This window comes from Pararge aegeria, chromosome Z (assembly GCF_905163445.1).
Source record: "Pararge aegeria chromosome Z, ilParAegt1.1, whole genome shotgun sequence".
Taxonomy (NCBI): domain Eukaryota; kingdom Metazoa; phylum Arthropoda; class Insecta; order Lepidoptera; family Nymphalidae; genus Pararge; species Pararge aegeria.
This window is the reverse complement of record NC_053208.1, coordinates 2,561,134-2,575,271: the sequence shown is the minus strand read 5'-3', so window position 1 is coordinate 2,575,271 and position 14,138 is coordinate 2,561,134. Positions and strand designations below refer to the sequence as shown.

Genomic DNA, 14,138 nt, shown 5'->3' with positions numbered 1-14,138 from the left:
GGGAACCGTTCGCCTATATTTACTCCTAAGTCTTTCAACTAAAGAAGCCGACAAGAAACTCAGCGGTTGCTCTTTCTTCTCCTTCTCTTCGACTTCACTTCTGGGGTCTCATTAACTCGCACCTCTAATTTTCGTTACTTGCGTTTTATTCCATTAAACATCACATGCTTTAACGGTGAGGAAACCTGCATGCCTTAGTTCTCCATAATGTTCTTAAAGGCGTATGAAGTGCACCAATCTGCACATGGCCAACGTGGTGGACTATGGCCAAAACTCTCCTAATTCTGTAGCCTTGCCCTGCAGTGGACTGATGATACAAATAAGGCGAGATAATGTCACGCAAAACATTTTATTAGCATGTTTATGCTCATATTCTGAAGTTGGTGCATGAACACGACTGAACATAAGTAGAGTGGGAGTGGCTCTGTGACATAACTAAATGACACACACGATGTGGCGAACATAATTATTAATGTCATGTAGCTAATGTAGGCGTCCTGAACTACTAATGTACCATTTTATTGTTGAGTCATAATTACGAGACTGTGGAATTAATATGATTTTTAATCGTCTCCGAAAAAGGATTTAATACAATAATTTGATCCTAAGCCTATCAGGTAGTTCCTGGATGTTCCTGATTATGTTCTCAAAGGTGTATGGAGTCCAATCCCCACTGGGCCAGCGTGGTGGACTACGGCCTTCAACCGTTCTCATTGTGGGAGGAGAACCGATATGATGATCTCACCAAAGGTTTTTGTAGTAATAGTTACTGGGCTAGTTAAAAATGTTAAAAGTGGGGGTATTTGCAACAGTTATAATTTTGGACTTTTATATATTCACTCTTGACGATAGCGACACTTCTTTTTAATATCCATATTACATCCACTTTAACGAGTAAGAACACCTTGCTATTTAGAAAAAACAAAAATAGTGGTCATCGTTTATCACTAAATAAATCCGCGTGTAAACGTTTTTTTTCTGCCTATTCTTGGTGTTTACCGATTACACAAAAGAGTGTCTGTCAGTCTCCACCAAATTCAAACCCACACAATAGTAGGTTTTAAGAAGGACCATTCCAACATGCATCAGCTATGAAAAGTCAAAAAGCCATGATAAATTGTATACGAAACAAATAAAGCGGCAAGTGCGTGTCGAGTCCAACATAGAGTTCCGTAGTGATAAAATAATTTGTTCGTTAATAAATAATTTAAATTAAAAACCAGTTACTACCCACAACACAAACTATTTGTTTTTGCCTTAATTTAAGTATTCTATGACCGTGTATAAGATGCAAAATGTTTGCCACGAACTGTTAAACTGTGTCGCCGTACACAGGTTATATTGAATCCCGCTTGGACGTCCCATGGATGCTTTTCAAAAACGTAAAGTATCATATGTTACAAGGGTGCAAGCTACATATTTTTCAAATTTAATCAAAATAAGTGCAGTATTTGAGCCGAATTTTCAGAAGACACTGTATTTACAACGTAATGTTAAAAAAATTAAAATAAATTTCTTTTAAACCCGGGTGTTACTTCTCTTCCCGTGCTCCCAAAGGACTTAACTACCCTAGATTTACTCAATGGCAAATACTGTTTTAAACTTAGATAGTCAATATATTGTAGCACTGTTGCCAACGTTCACAAAATCCTGTGGGAAATGTTTTTTCCCTGGAATAATTTTCCTTGGATAGCCTATGTTATTCTTTCTGAAAAATCTACTTTTATTTCCATCAGAAAATATTACCTGTTGCTGCATCTGTTCTGGACTATCGTAATAATACATCTAGTGAGAGGGCCCTGAATAATATTAAGATAAATTTAAAATTAAATGAAGTACATATTATATAAAATTCCACGAGAACTACTGCCCACTGTATTACAAGTTTGGCAGACTGTGTTTAATTGTAAAGTACGTAAAATCCTGGAAATAAACAGTCCATTGGTTGCTTAGTCGCTCAAATAATATTAAGTATGGATTGTCGATTCTTTTTATTATGGGACTCGTGCACTAAAGTGGGCCTATTGAGTTGATATGTGATGATGTGTGGATTGTTTGTTTGACAACGGAACCCTAATAAACAGATAAAAACCAAAAAGAACACCATTGACCCACACAACACAATTCCCGAGTCTGTATAGTTAACACTTTCGCCAGAGTAATGATAAATGACGATGCCGACATGAATGATTGAATCATCGTCGGGACACGTTCGCGGGCCTTTTCACACCTCCCTCGAAGTTTTACCATGCTATCGTAATACCACATAATGTTTGATATTATGTATAATCCTCGAACAGTGGTGATTTACGGCTCTGAAACATGCTTACTATTCGCGTAATAAAACATAGAGTCACTCTACTGTCCACCATTGGCCAGTCCTCTCCGGGTTTGGTGATCGCAGTAGAAGGTAGTAGTAGCACAGAGGACGCTGCCGCCTGGGCTCCGTTATATTCCATTACTCGCGGGAACATGAAGGACGGTGCCAACTCTATTCTGATACGCCGTGATAGCAGGTGATGGCACGTGGAACAATTATAATAATAATAATTGGAATTCTTCATTCTTCTAAATAATAAATGATAGAAATAACTGGAATAACCGCTACGGAAATAAAAGCGGTGAACAAGTTCGTTTCCCGGCACGCTTCTGCAACTATTCAGAAAAAAAAAAAAATTCTTTTTTACATTGATACGTCTTCCAGGCGAAGATATAAACACGTTTCTACTGAACCCTAAGACTCCTAGAAATCATCGAAAATTACAAAAAAATAGTCGCATATTAAATAAATAAATATACTACGACAATACACACATCGCCATCTAGTCCCCAAAGTAAGAGTTTCTTGTGTTATGGGTACTAAGATTACTGATGAATTTTTTTTTATATACATAAATACTTATAATCCCTACTAATATTATAAATGTGAATGTAAGTTTGTTTTATACGCTTTCACGCGAAAACTACTAAACTGATCTTCATGAAACTTTTTATACATATTCTAGGAGGTATGAAAAATAATATAGTATACTTTTCATTGAAAAAAAAAAACTTAAGATAAGAAAATGTTTGTAAAAAAAATACAAAAATTTCATTTATGACTATAGGTGTAGACTATGTAGCAGTACGCTGCCTCCCAAACTTACGCGAGCGAAGCCGCAGGGCGCATCTAGTATACATATAAACACCCAGACTCTGAAAAACATTCATGTTCATCACAAAAATATTTTCCAGTTGTGGGAAACGAATCCACGGCCTTGGACTCAGAAAGTAGGGTCGCTGCCCACTGCGCCACTCGGCCGTCAATTTAATTCGTATTGAATCCTAATCCGGTCATGCGACGATATTAAACCGTTAATTCATCCAGCCAGCGAATTCATTATCACAGTAGACACCAACTTTAGCTAGCCACTGTGCTCACTGAAGTTACCAATCAAATACCACCCTAGCCGTTATCATACGCTCTGAAGAAGTGACAATAGTTATTGTACCTGCCAACCGAGATGAAACGAACTCAATCGGGAACTTAGGTTTTAGGATGCAAAGTTTCGGGATGCAAAATATTGAAGATTGAATTATCAAACTATTTGCAGGCAAATTTCCACAGTTGCTATTGTGTGGGTGTCAACAGAGAGAGGTCAGGGAGTGGCAAATTGTTGACACTATTCCCATGTATAACATCAAAAAATGTACACCGTTAAACCAATTTGCGGCCGAATGGCGTAATGGGCAGCGACCCTGCTGTATGAGTCTAAGACCGTGGGTTCGCTTCCCACAACTGGAAAATGTTTGTGTGATGAACATTAAAGTTTTTCAGTGTCTGGGTGTTTATATGTTTATTATAAGTATTTATGTATATTATTCATCAGTTATCTTAGTACCCATAAAACAAGCTGCGCTTACTTTGGTATTAGATGGCGATGTGTGTATTGTCGTAGTATATTTATTTACTTATATTCTATTCTATTCGTGGTTAAAGATAGATATTTTTTAAGTCAAAAACATCCATGAATGGTGAAATAAAACGCCGTGACACGTTCGCGCTACGTTTTCACACCTTCCTCGAAAATTTTTACTACACCGTACATCATAATGGGTACCTTTATAACGTTGGAACGTTTATGTTGTTATGATATTATCATCCGAAGTCGCCCACGATTGCCTCCCGGGCTGCACTTCCCGAAGTTACACGAACTATTGTCTACTCTGTAAACATCCGGAGTTTTCCCAGTGTTTACGAGTGGTAGATTCATTACCAATAAGTGCAAGTAGGAAATGAAATAGAAATGGGTTAGTGATAAAATATAGTGATATTATACGTTTTAGAAGCGTAGGAATAGATAAATTTACATCTAAACTAGCTATTTTTCGAGAATTTACCCGCATTTGTTTAGTTTTTTTTTTTTTTAAGAGAAACATCTTTAGGCGAGGGTAAACCTGATTGTTCGCTGTTGATGAGAAAGGTTAATTTAAATTTATATATACTACGACAACGCACACATCGCTATCTAGCCCCAAAGTAAGCGTAGCTTGTGTTATGGGTACTGAGATGACTGATGAATATTTTTATGAATAATATACAAAAGATTATATAAACGAGTTAAAATTAAATTAAAACTGGTGACACAACATAATAAGCATGTTAAAAATTAACAGCTACGGGTACGTTTACTATGGTTTATTTACAGTCGTTCCGGGTTAAGACGGATGGGACCACCCGGGACAAAAGCGTTTGATCGCTCCACACTTGACTACTCAACTAGATATATTATGCGTTCTGAAAACACAATTAATTTACACACTAAATATAGTGCTTGGTGTACGCTTTTGGTGGTTATAAAAATAAATAAATAATAATAAATAAATATACTACGACAATACACACATCGCCATCTAGCCCCAAAGTAAGCGTCGCTTGTGTTATGGGTACTTAGATAGCTGATGAATATTTTTATGAATGTAATACATAGAAATACTTATAATATACAGATAAACACCCAGACACTGAAAAACATTCATGTTCATCACAGAAATATTTTCCAGTTGTGGGATTCGAAACCACGGCCACTGCGCCAGTCGGCCGTCTATAAAATGTATGTTCCCAAAAGATAATCTTAGTAGCCGAGTTAAAAGAAGAGAAAAACGGGGGGCAGTTTTTGGGGGCTAAAGAGAGCAGTTAAAACTAAAACAATGGATATAAATATTTTTCTTTGTAAGTATTTAAAGTTTGTATCTGCAATCTAAAAATGCACTTGAATTGATCTTAAGATTAACTTTTTCAAAAATGACAAATCTTTTTAGAGTTATTAACATATTGCAACTAGTAATATTTAGTATAAGTTACTTATATGTATTAAACATGATTATTTATTTATTTATTAGGTTCACGAACAGATTATCCACTGAAACAAGCTTAGGAACTACAAAATTGAGAAACATAAAGTTGCAGTGTAAACCCAATTACTGGCCAACCGGCATGCGTATCAGAAAAAAAAACACACACAAGTGTGGGTTCGCAAGTTTACAATAATATTATTTTTGTAACGAAGATCATTTTAATTAATAGTTAAAACTTTATTCGCTTGTGTAAGAGCTATAATTAAAATTATCCATTTTTTAAATTTAAAATGCATATAAAAATTTTCGGAACCGACAGGATTTGAACCTGCGACTCTCGGGCAATCGCGGCCTGAGCGCTTTCACCAATTAAGCTACGGCTCTCCTACCGTCGCTGCCGAAAATTAGTATATGCCTTTCACATCAGTCTTATAGCGACTGTAGCGTCATCTAGTAGGAAACGTTGCAGTTTCGATCTACTTTTTCAAAGGTCCATATTACAATGAGACACGTTGCCCGAGACTCACAGGTTAGAATCCTGTAGGTTCCGAAATTTTTATATGAATTTTAAATTTATAAAATTGATAATTCCTCCAACTTTAGGTAAAAACACTAAACCTAAAATTATCCATTGTAACAATTTATTAAGGTTTGTTGCGAAATAAATTTAAAAAATAACAAAAAGCTTTCATACGTTTCTTTTTTCACCCATAAATGGCTCTACGTGTCATAGTTTTCACTTAAACTTGAAAGAACGCTAAGCGAAAACGAGGGACACGCGTAGATATTTTAAAGTGTAGATAGCGGATGAAAGTTTATATGTGAAAAATCGACTTAAAAATAGCGAAATTTTGCACTAAAATTGTTGGCATTCATGATAACTACACGGGCATACTTAAAACTTAACGGTTCCCGCGAGTTATTTCGACGCCTAAGCACAAACGGTTGAAGTCGCCAGCAACAGTTGGTTTTTGAATAAACTGTTACAAAGAAGTCACAAGTGCGCGGAAGGTATAATGGGTTCTGAGGCGTTACCAATAAATTCGAGCAACTGCAGATTCCAGCTTAGCCCGATTATTATATTCGAACAGAACAGGCATTACTTGTACTGCGCGCATTGATATACTAATACCAAGATACACACTTTTTTACGATCCTACCGGAGCCGTGGATTACTCTTTTACTTAAAGGTTGGTTGTACACGACCGAGCCGGTAAGGTCGTGTTGGAACAAAATTAATAAATCATATAGACCTTAGAAGAATATTAAAAATAAGATGAAATAAAAAGAATTACAATGGGTTTTATTGAAAAAAACATACTGAAAGTTTGGGAAGGGGGTGGGGGATGATAGAAAGGTGAAATGGAGAACCAAAGACTAAAAATGTTCGAGAGGGCATACTGGAGATTAGCTCTTAAGTTATAGAAGTATTCAAATTCAAACTCAAAATTCATTTATTTGTCTGTAGTGACTCTACCACCGGTTCGGAAGGCAGATTGTACCGAGAAGAAGCCGTCTAGAAACTCAGCATTTGCTCTTTTCCAACATCATTTTACAATTTAACAATGATTCTATCTTGTGTGAGATAAAAGCGGAGCGGCTTGCTTCAAGGCAACCTTGTCATTAAGAAATTCATCAATAGTGTAGTAACCTGTGTTTTTAGACATTCTTTCATTACCTTCGGTTTCATCTTATAAAGGCATATACTCATACCCATGGTAAATAATTTGATTATCCATTTGCGGTATATTGGAGTAGTTGTGCTTTTTGTGACAGACCACCGTACTTTTTCTTTTCTAGAGGTCTTGGGTGCTGAGAATTACAGGCCAATGAAGCTTCGCACCTATGTCTCAGGTTGTTGGACAGAGGCCGGCAATTCTATGCAGCTCTTCATAGGCATTAGTTTTCCACAAACCATCCGGTCCGGACTGGCCCTCTGAATAGTTAGTCAATAGATTACGATAAAAAAATTACATACACTAATAAACTTTAGAAATATATCTACACTGGCTCGCATATTAAATTGCACGTAAACTGTCGACACATCACAAAGTGCGTTCCAGATTGGCGGCGCGCCACAAGCAATTTAGCATTGATTGCAACTTCATAACATATCAAATAGCTTATTGACATAGCATAAGCTCATTTGACATAATCGGCGCTATACCGTACGGACAGTGTGCGTATCGCGGGTGTTTGCACCAACGATACCAGAGGTCGAGGCAACAAAGAGCGACAGGGCGACTGGATTACGCTGTCGTACTTGAGTAAAATTTATTATCGGATTTTAGAATCGGCCACCAATGAAGTTGTTGGGACAACAAAATCTTTTGATAGATTTATCCCGGCTGCCCGCTTTAAGACGGCATCGGAGTTATTCTAAATGCATCGCTATAAATTTTTTCGGACCTTCTCGGCCTCTCCGATATGTTTTTACGCGATTTCTGAACGAATCCCCTATTAATAACTCGGAGCGTACATGAAATTCGTCATTATTAATGCATTTTTTCCCCGCAATGTAATATTAAAGATCATTCCGCTTTGCGAACGGTCGTTGAATGCTAACTTGCATTGCTTGTAGGCTAGGAACCGTGAACAATTCTTGCAGGGAAGTATACGTCGCTCATTTATCCTTTGACCTTTCTAAGTTACGTGCGTTTTGAGCAATTAAAATATCACTTGCTTTAACGGTGATGAAACTTGCATGCCTGAGTCCATAATGTTCTCAAAGGTGTGTGGAGCCCACCAACCCACCAGGCCAGCGTGGTGGACAACGGCCTTAACCCCTTCTCATTGTAAGAGACCCGTGCCCTGTTGCCGGCTGGGCTAATGGGGCTTTACGATGATGATGTTGAAACGGATTTCGTATATTAGGAATATCACAGATTTCACAGTATATTTTTTTATTAGTTACTTAGTAAAGTTACTTAATATGTTGGGTAAAAAGCTAAGTTATGTTTCCTTATTTTACTTTTTACATGCATTATATTAGTTTCACTTGTATGTTTGTATGTTTGTAACCTACTTCTTTGGACGCTATTTTGACCCACTTTAAACGGTCAGATTTCGTTCAAACTTTGTAGACATATTGAGGACCGATGACAATACACTAATTTCAGAAGATTATTCCAATTTTCAATATAAAAAATAAGATTTTTATTAGCCTTGTTGGTATGTTTGTTACTGACTCCTTTGAACTTATTCTGACCCTCCTCTAACGGTCTGATTTCGTTCAAACTTTGAAGATATATAGTGGACCGATGACAGTATACTAATTTGATAAGATTATTCCATTTTTTTATTAGTAAAATAAGATTTTTGTTAATTTATATAATTTTCAGCTATTGTCACTAAGGCAGGTATGATGTTCATTTTAATTTCCAACCATTATCTTTAACTTCTCTCTTTGATCTCCAATTATCTCTTTGATGGTGAATGGATTACCGATAAATTTTGCTCTAACAAAAATAATAGATCAAGAAAAACAAAAAAACCTTTTTACGCAACCGTCATGCTGACATACCTACCTACCTATCGAATACCGTTCAAGTTACACCGACGCAGCGTAATTCGACGGCTAGCTTTGAATCGTGATACGATCCCTTTTTTTCCACGCTTTTGATGAGACATTATAGTTATCAAATGGAACTTTATTTATTCACATAGGCCTTTAAAAGGCAGTTTTTCTACGTCACACTTTTTACATTATAGTGAGATGATAACTACATGAAACTAAAGCTTTGAAGGTTTCAAACGTGCTATGGTCTACGAATAGCCCGAAACATAGAGGCTTTAGGTTGGAGAGCTTGTACCACAAATCGATAATATTACAATGTCATTTCTATTATGAGTTTAATACTCATAATTTAATTTCATAGTTTAAATTAGACCTCAATTTTTCTATACTGCGCACAAAAACAGAGCCACATCCAACTAAGAACACCCCGGGGGACATTGCATCGGGGGTTAAAAATAAAATAAATCGACCGCCTAACAGTGTGGTCTTCAAAGCTCTGTATGAAACCTTCGATGAAACCGAATGTCAGCTCTTACTGTATATTGATGCTTGTTCGACATCACATTTGCAATGAAGAATCACACGTATTAAGGCGCAGTATCACAACCGTTCCTGCATAAGAGCTTTACGTTAAATCAATTCCATGCACTATTAATTTCGACCGGAGCCTTTTTAACCACGGACGCAAAACCAATAGGATGTTATAAGTTTGATGTGTCTGTGTTTGTGTAAATATCTGTGGCATCGTATTCTCCGAACGGATGAACCGATTTTGATTTCGTTTTCTTTGTACGAAAGGCGAATTAGTCCGGAGCGTTCTTTGTGATGTTTGATGTAAATCAGTCCAAGATGGCGGGCGCTACAAAATTGCGGGTTTCATATTTTTTCAAAGGCCTTGAATTATGGTAAAATAATGTAAACTATATTAAAAGTCGGGGGTTTTTGAAGTTATACTTCTTTTGGCGCGTTAGGGAAAAATGTTGAGGGTAAATTTTTACGATGCGCGCGCACACCGTCACAAAAAATCAACACCCTGATAGCTATAGGGTTTGACAGTGTATACTTTTAATTACAAATTACAAAGTCTGCGTTCTAATTCCGGTGATTTAATTGTACAAAAATCTCAAATTTCAAATGGTTCCATCCACAATCCTTTTGTGTTTGTCCGATACTGAGTCTATTAGTATTCCAAATTTAATTACGTGTGATATTTAAACAAACTTTTTTTAACTAAATAATGCGTTTTAATAAAACTTTCAATTTATTAATTTTTTTTTTCTATTAATAGTCACGATTTTTCTACAAACGTAGAATAAGGCGAAAGATAAAATTTTTGAAAAGATTTTTATCTTGTTACGCCGAAGAAGTATGAGTTCTAACGTACATAAGTAGACACACGTTTTTTGTAAATATATATATTATTATAGCTTTGAAATAAACTAAATACGTAATGTGAGCTGTGTTAGAAGAACTCTCATATTTGACGTTATAGATTCCATCAGAACAATAAACAGACATAAAAAGAGGGTCACCATATCAGCAAAGAAATGCATTAATTCGAACTTACTCACTTAGAGTGCATCTCTCTTTTGCAATTATTTCGGTTTAAATAATGTTCGATTTTGATAGTTTATGTTAACTATTCTGAGTAAATTCATAATACGAAATCGCAAATATCGCTTGAAATAAACGACCGTATTGTGTACCTTTTTATAAGTTGGTGACTATTTGACGGCCGACTGGCGCAGTGGGCAGCGCCCCTGCTTTCTGAGTCCTAGGCTGTGGGTTCGATTCCCACAACTGGAAAATGTTTGTGTGATGAACATGATTGTTTTTCAGTGTCTGTGTGTATATCTGTATATGCGTATTTATGTGTATTATATTCATAAAAATATTCAACAACTATCTTAGTACCCATAACACAAGCTACGCTTACTTTGGGGCTAGGTGGCGATGTGGGTATTGTCGTAGTATATTTATTATTTATTTATGATATATATTATTTATCCATACAATTTGTGGATCTGCTGTTAAATTATAATTGTCTTAGTCAAGTTTTTTTTCTCCCCAAATTAACTAACTGGCGATAAGTTCAGCGAGTTTTATTTGCTACTAAAATATTTAACGCAAGTTGTACATTTGCGTGAAACTGAACGTGAATTTACGTACGATTTTACGCAAATGTTACCCAAATAATTTATATTCATCCCACTTCGCGTGAAGTAACTTAATTAACAAATAGTGGTTACGTTATTTTGTAAATCAGCTTAGTATTCAATTACGTTAACACCAAAGACACAGAAAAGTTGTACAAGTGACAGATAGGACAAAGCGAGGAAAGACTTAGCCAGTACAAAGTTTTGAAAAGCGGTAGATATTTATACTATGGTTGCTATTAAAAGTATAAAAAAACTACATGGTGTAATATTTACAACAAATATATTCTGGGAAAATGTTAACATACGTAAACTAACTTACATCGCTATTATTTTTTTTTAAATTATAAGTACGTACATAATCAGTTTGTGGAGTTGGAAAGTAGAAATGGATTAAGTTACATCATAAGTATGATAAATACAATCAAATAAGCTGTTTGGTGTTGTTTCTTTTAATTGCGTGGTGCTCGTTTCGTGTAGGGGCTACAGGCTGTCCTTCTATCTCCAATTTATCTCCTTGCCAAATTTTATCGAAAACTGTTCCAATTTTAACTTAAAAAGGTTACAGATAAAAATAGTCTTAGCAACTAATTTATTTAATAATAATAATTTTATTAGTTATTATTGCGAATGATGTATAAAATCCGCTCTGACTCTCTTTAATAGTTATATTATAACGGTTAAATATCAATGGTAAAAACATAAAAACCTACATGCATATAAATAATATAGACATAATGTATACATGAGGATTATTTTTAATTTGATTACGTGCTTACTTATTTTTTTATTCTTTGTATAATGAAACGATTAAACTTATATTGTTTGTTTGTATATCATTAAAGAAAATGCTAACCATCGATATCTTGTTCATAAAACGATACTGCTAGTTTTTATTACGAGAGAGATTGAGCTGATAGCTCTTTCTCGCACCTCTCTAACGTACCGCCGTTAGAGAGTTGGGACAGATATATATAGTTTGACGTCCCAAATTGAAAATAAATGCGCGTTGAAATAGCAAATACTTGTAAAATGAAGCGGTGCTAGCCCAATGGGTTGGACTTCGACTACACTTTCGAGGGCCAAGTTCGATTCCCATCACGCACCTCTCACTTTTCTGATATGTGCATTTTAAGCAATGTAAGTATCACTTGATTCAACGGTGAAAGAAAACATCGTGAGGAGTTCTCCATAATGTTCTCAATGGTGTGTGGAGTCCACTAATCCACACTGGGCCAGGGTTGTTGACTACAATTCTGGGCTTCTCACAAAGCTTACAAGTGGGGCATGCCGTGTTAGTTTTGACCCCCTTTAGAGGGGGGAGTCCCACATATACTCCGTCCTGCCCAGGGGTCGGAGCTAGCAACAAAGCTTTTCCCCCACGACAAAAAAAAAGTTGTGGACTACGGCCTTAAACTGTGGCCTTAGACTGTGGCCTTCGGGTCTTTTTCCACAATGAGAAGGGGTCTCATTGTGGAAAAAGACCCGTGCCCTGTAGTTGGACGGTAATGGGTTTATACGATGATAATGATGATGAGGATTAAAAATGGGTTATAACCTAACCCTAACCTTTAACAAATGATACGTTACATTAAACAAATTGAATGAATTAACGAAAAAAAAAACGAATGTTAAAATCTCTTCAAAGAATCTCCCATTGAAATGTATTTGTCATTTTGATTGATGCTGTTCTCGTATCGGAGGCCATTAAATAATAATATACTTAAGTCGCGCTGCAGTCATCGATCAAGAATCAATCGCGACCAATAATAGATTAAGTCAAAGCTACCGTGAAACTAATAACATGGACATATTTTAAATACTAATCCACAAGTCGGATTAGATATTAATGCCGGCAAGCATTTTGCCCCTGCTTTGCTCGACTATCAAATGGTATTTTGAGTTTTATTTATTTACTGAGTTTCTTGCCGGCTCTTCTCGGTAGAATCTGCTTTCCGAACCGGTGGTAGAGTCACTACAAACATACATACTTGACGTTTCAAAAGTGCTTATAAAGTAAAAAAAAAAAGCCTACTTGAAATAAATGAATTTGAATTTACTGTCCCTCCCGACTTCATCCGCGCATATGTCAACCTTAAATGCTGGCACCGACTTTTTTGTTGAACTTTTAAAAATGAACAACTTTGTCATACGTATTTTGGATTTGCGTGCGGTTTGGACAGTACTTGGACATTGCAGAATTACTTAATTTTTCAACATTGTTTTCTAAAATAAACGTAGCCTTAGTTACTCTTTATTATATCAGCTACCTGCCAATAAATGTCCCGTCAAAATCAGTCCAGCCATTCCAGAGATTAGCCGAAACAAACAGACAGACATTAATTGTAAAAAATGTTATTTTGATCTATGTACCTTATATGTATTCTTATAGATGTAGTAAAAAACGGTTATTTCAATGTTACAAACAGACACTCCAATTTAATACACATGTAATACATTGGCATATGATAATAGCCTAAGGCTTTAGAAACACATATTATTCAACTTATAGGTTGAAAAGTGAAAAAAAAAGAAAAACTGTACAGCCAAGTATTTTTAGTAACTTATTTTTGATGTTTTCTTGCCGGCTCTTCTCGGTGGAATCTGCCTTCCGAACCGGTGGTAGAGTCACTACGAACAGACTGACTTGACACTCTTGAAATTAATGAATTTTGAATTTTGTTTTAACGAAGAGCTGTAACCCTCCCTCCCGTTGGGAAAGGTGTTTAATTCAGAAGTAGACTGTTATACGCTGTTCATGTTCTATAATACGATCTATATTGTCTTGTTAATAGGATAACCTTTTATATTGTCACCAGGACTTGTTACTTGTTACCAGGAAAACATAACTGTCTAGGGCGAAAAGTAGTAAAAAACTTAATTCATACCAGTGCATTGCTTATAACATTTTCACAAGCTTCACTAATTTATTGTGATATGACTGTTATACGCGATTGCTGTGCACGGCTATTGCGGGAAACACATCTATGTAGGGACAAATTGTCATTTTTATCCAAGAGCACGGCCGCACATTTGTAAATGTATACTACCATCCTTATGGCAGGTGGACAAGTAAATGTGGTCCCTTGTCATAAGATAAAATCACTAATACCTGAAGGGTGATAACA

General features: G+C 36.0%; 1 protein-coding gene across 1 annotated transcript in view; it reads left to right on the top strand.

Moving 5' to 3' along the window:
• LOC120636198 (homeobox protein caupolican) overlaps window positions 1-14,138 on the top strand; it is a 140,196-nt gene that overhangs the window by 61,961 nt on the left and 64,097 nt on the right. The gene's annotated exons all lie outside the window — the stretch shown is intronic.